Consider the following 6,000-nt stretch of genomic DNA (forward strand, 5'->3'; position numbering starts at 1 on the left):
AGTTCTGCATTTCAGTGGATCCGAGTTCCTCTGTAATCAACCTACTTTCAAGTAGTTTTTCCCTCTGCTATTGGATTGACCCTTTGCGTAAAGATAGATGCCGATTTCTGAAAGTGAAGTTGATTGAAGTTGATTAATACCAGCGTGTTCAGTCGAGTGTATGCACGTCATGGAGTGATGCAGCAGCATGAATGCATCCTCACAAAGGGTAAGTTTGTCCTGCACGGCAGACTGGAGAACATCTCCCGGGGAATGCGGCCCGTAGGCTGGCTGGCAGGATAGAGAGCAGGGTCAGAGAGATCACCCATGTGGCAATCATCTTTATTCACTGGGGGAGGAACAGTGCAGACAATATATACTAAAATATATACTACAGGCTTCCTGACCTGCCATTCATTCAATGCACTGGGGCAGAGGATGGATCGATGGGGTTCTGAGGAGGGTCAGTGATAATAACACAGTGTCACTCAAAAGTCAGCTCAGTGACAATTTGGTGATTTTAGTGGGGAGGAAGGAAGTGAGGGAAGGAAGTGAGGGAAGGAAGGAGAAGAGGAAGGAGTGATACCGGGGGGTCTTGAAATAGAGGAAACACAGGAAGGAAAATGCTTTGGAATTATTAATAGAATAATCAATCAATTGAAAAGGTGACATTCATGTACAAAAGCGTCCTAAACGGCAGAATATACCCTTATCAAGATATAGACCTCTCCCTCTCTCTCTCCCCCTATCTCTCATGGTACTCCATGAGAGATAGTGTTTGAGTTGGCACCTGCATAAATCAATATTTGTGGTTGTTTAAACTCTGACCATTATCTTGGTTCATTATCTCTGTTTGCATATCAGATAACAGAGTGTGATGTTGTTGCATCTATATTTAGCTGTGCTAACTATTTAACCCTTTTTTCATTCACTTCTGAATCCAGAAGTACACCTCTAAATGCACTTTAAGTTTAAAATGCACAAATCAATTTCACAAATCTGTTCATGTGTAATGTCTTTGTGGCTAAATCCCTGTCATAACTTATACGAACTGATTCATGATTTGTAAGGTATAGTAGTATTGAAAGTGAATAGTTCATTATTGTGAGAGAGAGAGAGAGAGAGAGAGAGAGAGAGAGAGAGAGAGAGAGAGAGAGAGAGAACCCCCATAGTGTGTATTGAAACATATCAAAGATGGGATATGGTGGTAAGAGATGGAGCAAGTCTTCACTGGGGCAACAGAGTGAACGCCATGTAACACGGATCAGTGGATCAGAGACCGTTTCTTTTGGAGGGAATGTCGTTAAGGTTTTACCTCCCCTGACTTTATTCCAGGGATTCCTGATCCTTGAGGATCCTTGACTGTTATCAAGGCCTAAATGAGATTGCCAACAGGGTTAGTGCTGCACCTTACCGGATTAGGCTTTGGCGGGGTGGCCACCGGGGCGGGAGACACCACAATGTTGCCAGTTTGTCCGGACAACAGATTGGTGCTGTAATCACAAGATGGTGCGTGACCGCGCACAAACCAGGTTTTAACCTCGAAAGAGTTTAAAACCTTCGCCTCACCGTGACTCCTGTAATGCTCGCTTGCCCACAAGCTGAAGAAATCCCTGCTAAAAGGCTTACACCTAGCAGATTCTTAAATTAGTGGTTTACACCTATTACTAATACTCCCCTAATTCCTAAGCCATTTCTGTGTGATTCTGTTTTTCTCAGAAAAGAGATGATCAGAACGTCTTGGGGCAAATATGTTGTCCGGAAGGGAACAACAGACAGGCATATGGACAGACAGACAGGTATACATGTCATGTAGGCGGGAAGGCAGAGGACTAGACACAGATAGATACAGGTTGACAGACAAACAAACAGTCTGTGGACATAAACTTATGTGTATGTGTGGATGTACATTTTTCAACACATACACACACAAACACACACATGCACATACATGTGTGTGCATGGGTACCTGTAGACGCATGTATCAATCAATTATTTAACTTTGCCTCACTTTGCCTCACCGAGACTCCTGTTTTGCAGTGAGGCAAAGTGTATGTGTATGTGTGTGTGTATGTGTGTTTTTGTCTGTGTGTGTGTGTGTGTGTGTGTGTGTGTGTGTGTGTGTGTGTGTGTGTGTGTGTGTGTGTGTGTGTGTGTGTGTGTGTGTGTGTGTGTGTGTGTGTGTGTGTGTGTGTGTGATCCACGCACTTGCATGTGTGCAGTGCACGTGTCTGCATGCACATACCTGTCCATGCGTGTGTGAACTTTTCCCCGCTCGCCACCTGTACGTGTGCGTATGTAGGATAAGCACGCAGCAAAGTAATGACACCTGAGCCTGCTTAGCCCTCACTCCCCTGAGGATCGGGAGGAGGGCACACTAAACCACTACCACCCAGTCTGCGGCTGGGCCAACAGGAACCGCTGCGGCCAACAGCTATGCCCGCCTCGCTGATAGCTGGACGTTATCCTCAACTCCCCCTTCCCTTACCTTACTTCATACAGACGTGCTTCTCCCTGTACGTAATACACCTGCGGATACTTTGAAGAATGCAGGGGGCACTTTGGAGAAATCTATTGATACTTTTTAAGATTGAAAGATTCAAAGGTTTTTTATTGTCACATACTCATACAGGATGTGAAGTGAAATGTTTTTGTTACATACTCTTATTTCTGTCGTTAATATATACAAATATTAGAATATTATTATAATATAATATATTATATAATAACATACATTAAAATATATTTTAAGATTGATTCTGGACAATATTCAACAATACCACTTAATGTCAATACATACTAACCTTTAATGTCAATACATACTAAATGCAAAACAAAATGCAGTTCAAGCCAATGTTTTTTACTATTTCTTTGAAGCAATCAATGGTCATGTTTACACCAAATAAGAATAACAGATGAATGATTATTTGCATTTTCTTCCAATTCCAAAAGGTGTTGAAAGAGCTACTTGCCTTCAAACAAAATCTCGGAGGGGATACATTATAGAAAACCGTTTGAGAGCCAGTGCTACAAAGCACGATGGAGGGAGATGCAGGGCCAGGCTGTGGGCGGGTGGTGAGCACCAACGGTCAGACATGGCGGTCTGAGACGGAGGAGGATCCACGCATACATAGGCTGATCTCCCCACCCCCCCCCCCCCCCCCCCCCATGTTTGGTTGAAATCCCAAAGCTTACCCCCAGGGGTACAGGGGGTCAGTACCTCTGACCCCCATTCTGGACATCTGAAGGAAAACCCTAACAAAGGCTATCCTCATTCTCCCCCCCCCCCCCCCCCCTCCCATTCATCTTCTTCTTAATAACCAGCATGTGGCCACACAATTTCAGTTGGACTGTGCGTGCGTCCTTGTGCATGTGTGTGTGCGTTTGTGTGTGTGCACGTACGAGCGTGTGTGTGTGTGTGTGTGTGCTAGGCCGACGCAGAGGGCGGACGGATGGACGTCGACCATACCGGGCGCCATCGGAGGAGGAAGCTAAGTGTTTAGGTGTCTTAACCGCGGGCCTAAAGTGCTAACAAGGGATTAGTGAGGTAAATGTTAAAAGAGGTTTAGCAGCTCCATGCTTAAGGGGGCCAGCAGCGTTGCTCCAGTAATTACACATGAGAGGCGAGATGCAGAGCCGAGCAGTTGGCCGGCAGATCACATGTGATGTCAGTGCAGGGACGGCTTACCGCAGGAGATAAGGCCAGCTAATGGAGATGAAATAAATCTGTATTTAAAAAGTATTTTTTTTAAGTTAAGGCAGTTAGCTGGCCCGCGAGAACGGTAAAGGGGCCACTGGGGTAGTTGTAAGCGAGGCAAGGCCCTGATCAGTCGGCGAAGTGAGCGAGGTGAAGTGTAGGACGTTTTAACTTCCTTGAGGGAAACCTGTGATAAGAGTGTGGCCGGGAAACCAGCACCTGATTCCTGAGCAGCATATTTTCAATTGCTTTAGCTTTTGGGTTTTTGGAGCGAGATTGACCACATTTGTACTGCTGCTAACTGGTGTGAATTTGAGGTGAGTCAACTAAAAGAATCTTCTCAGAGCGTTTCTCCTTCTGTTCTTCCCACATTTTTCTCGTTTCCTGTGACGTGAATGGTTAGTTCGCATTTTTTGCACTGTGAAGGCCAATTCCAGTAATGTTTTGTGTGAGTTTACATTTCCTGCAAAATAGATAGTGAATTGTCTAACAGGATGCTCTTTGGTAATTTGCCATGGGAACTGTTCGACCTTGACATATTAAAAAAATATATTTATTTACACAGACAAATCATATTCGTGAATGTAAAATATCCGATCTCTATCCAAGCTGAGTTCAACAGTTATCCTCAGGTACTTCGCGATAACGGCAAAAGGAAAAAGTCGTATGATAAATGACCATTTATTTTTTTTAATTCATCATAGAATGTTCCTACATTGAAAATAGAATTGCACTGTGGTAATGCATCCATGAGTCTTACTTTCTCATAACTGCAAGCAAACTGTAAGAAGAGTTGATGTAATGAATAAACTATGAGAATAAAGTAGGATGAGGGTGGTTATGTGGCATAGGCAAAGCTGAAGTTCCTTACCAACACTGACGTTATTGAAAGATAATGCACATCCTTGGAACATCATTGATCAGAATCAATTATTCAAAGAGCTAAAGAACATTTTTTAACTTATCTTAAAGTTAACGTAAAATTAAACTATGTAATCAACTGAAGTTATTTAAGATATTATATTATTTCTAATTATTCCTTGAATTATTCTCAAAGTCAAATGTAAAAAGAGAATACACGGTACTTTAAAATGTACCTTTTTCTTTATTAGCATTAGGCGCTTACCTGCTTGGTTCCTTTTGACCTTTGACCTCTTAACACAACCATTTTTACACAAGACAACAATTTTTTGTATGCATCAACAATATTTGCCTTTACCATAAATACAAAAAACAAAAAACATAGGACATTCTTTGGGCCTATGAATGCATTACAAATGCTTACTTCTTGTCTGAACCTGAATGCAAGCATTGATGGCAATCATACGTTGGTTGATTTGCCATTTGTGTGGAAAAAGTAAGAAAATGGATGTTGGGTGCTATAATGTGGAGAATGTAGACAATTGATTTTGATTTGCCTCCTTATTAAGACATTATTTCCGAAAATACATAATCATTTAAAAAAATTATGTATTTTTGAGGGCAGGTTGCAATGCGTCCTGTCGAGAAAAAAAAAGATTATTACAAGGATATCCTAATTTTATGGCAAATATAATTCCATAATTTTAGTTAATTGTGAAAGTTCTATTCCTTTTAATGTATTGTTTGCAATCTATTTCATAATCCAACATATCTTGGCGGGAGGGACAGAGTTATGGCTTATGTCAGAATTGTTGAGCCAGATCTTGGATCAATACTTGTCGTGATAAATAAGTTTCACTACGGATCACTGTTGTTTAAGAATGCCATGAAATCGAAACACATTCAACCACCCAAGATGGGTCGTTGCTACAGTGTGTGTGTGTGTGTGTGTGTGTGTGTGGGGGCATGCGTGTGTATGTGTGAGTTTGTGTGTGTGTGCGTGTGTTTTGTGTGACTGTGTGTGTGTGTGTGTGTGTGTGTGTGTGTGTGTGTGTGCGTGCGTGCGTGCGTGCGTGCGTGCGTGCGTGCGTGCGTGCGTGCGTGCGTGCGTGCGTGCGTGCGTGCGTGCGTGCGTGCGTGCGTGTGTGCGTGCATGTGTTTGTGTGTGTGCAAACATGCGTGCGCAGGTCTGCGTGTCTGTATGTCTTGTCTGGGATTAGGACGACTAGACAATGCCTCTGTCTTGTCTGATATGACCTCCTCAGGGCTTCATGTAAGTCGTCAGCAATTTTTCCTTTCAATTCATTCCCATAATGAGATTAGCCTAGCAATTACAAATAATCCAACCGCCCAATCACAAGACAGTTGGTCACTGCGGCGCAGCCTTCGTATTTCACAAATTAGATATTGATGCTTAAGACCATAGCCAGTTTATACTTCAACACACTACAATCATTTCAAAT

Source organism: Gadus chalcogrammus, chromosome 8 (genome assembly GCF_026213295.1).
Source record: "Gadus chalcogrammus isolate NIFS_2021 chromosome 8, NIFS_Gcha_1.0, whole genome shotgun sequence".
Classification (NCBI taxonomy): Eukaryota; Metazoa; Chordata; class Actinopteri; order Gadiformes; family Gadidae; genus Gadus; species Gadus chalcogrammus.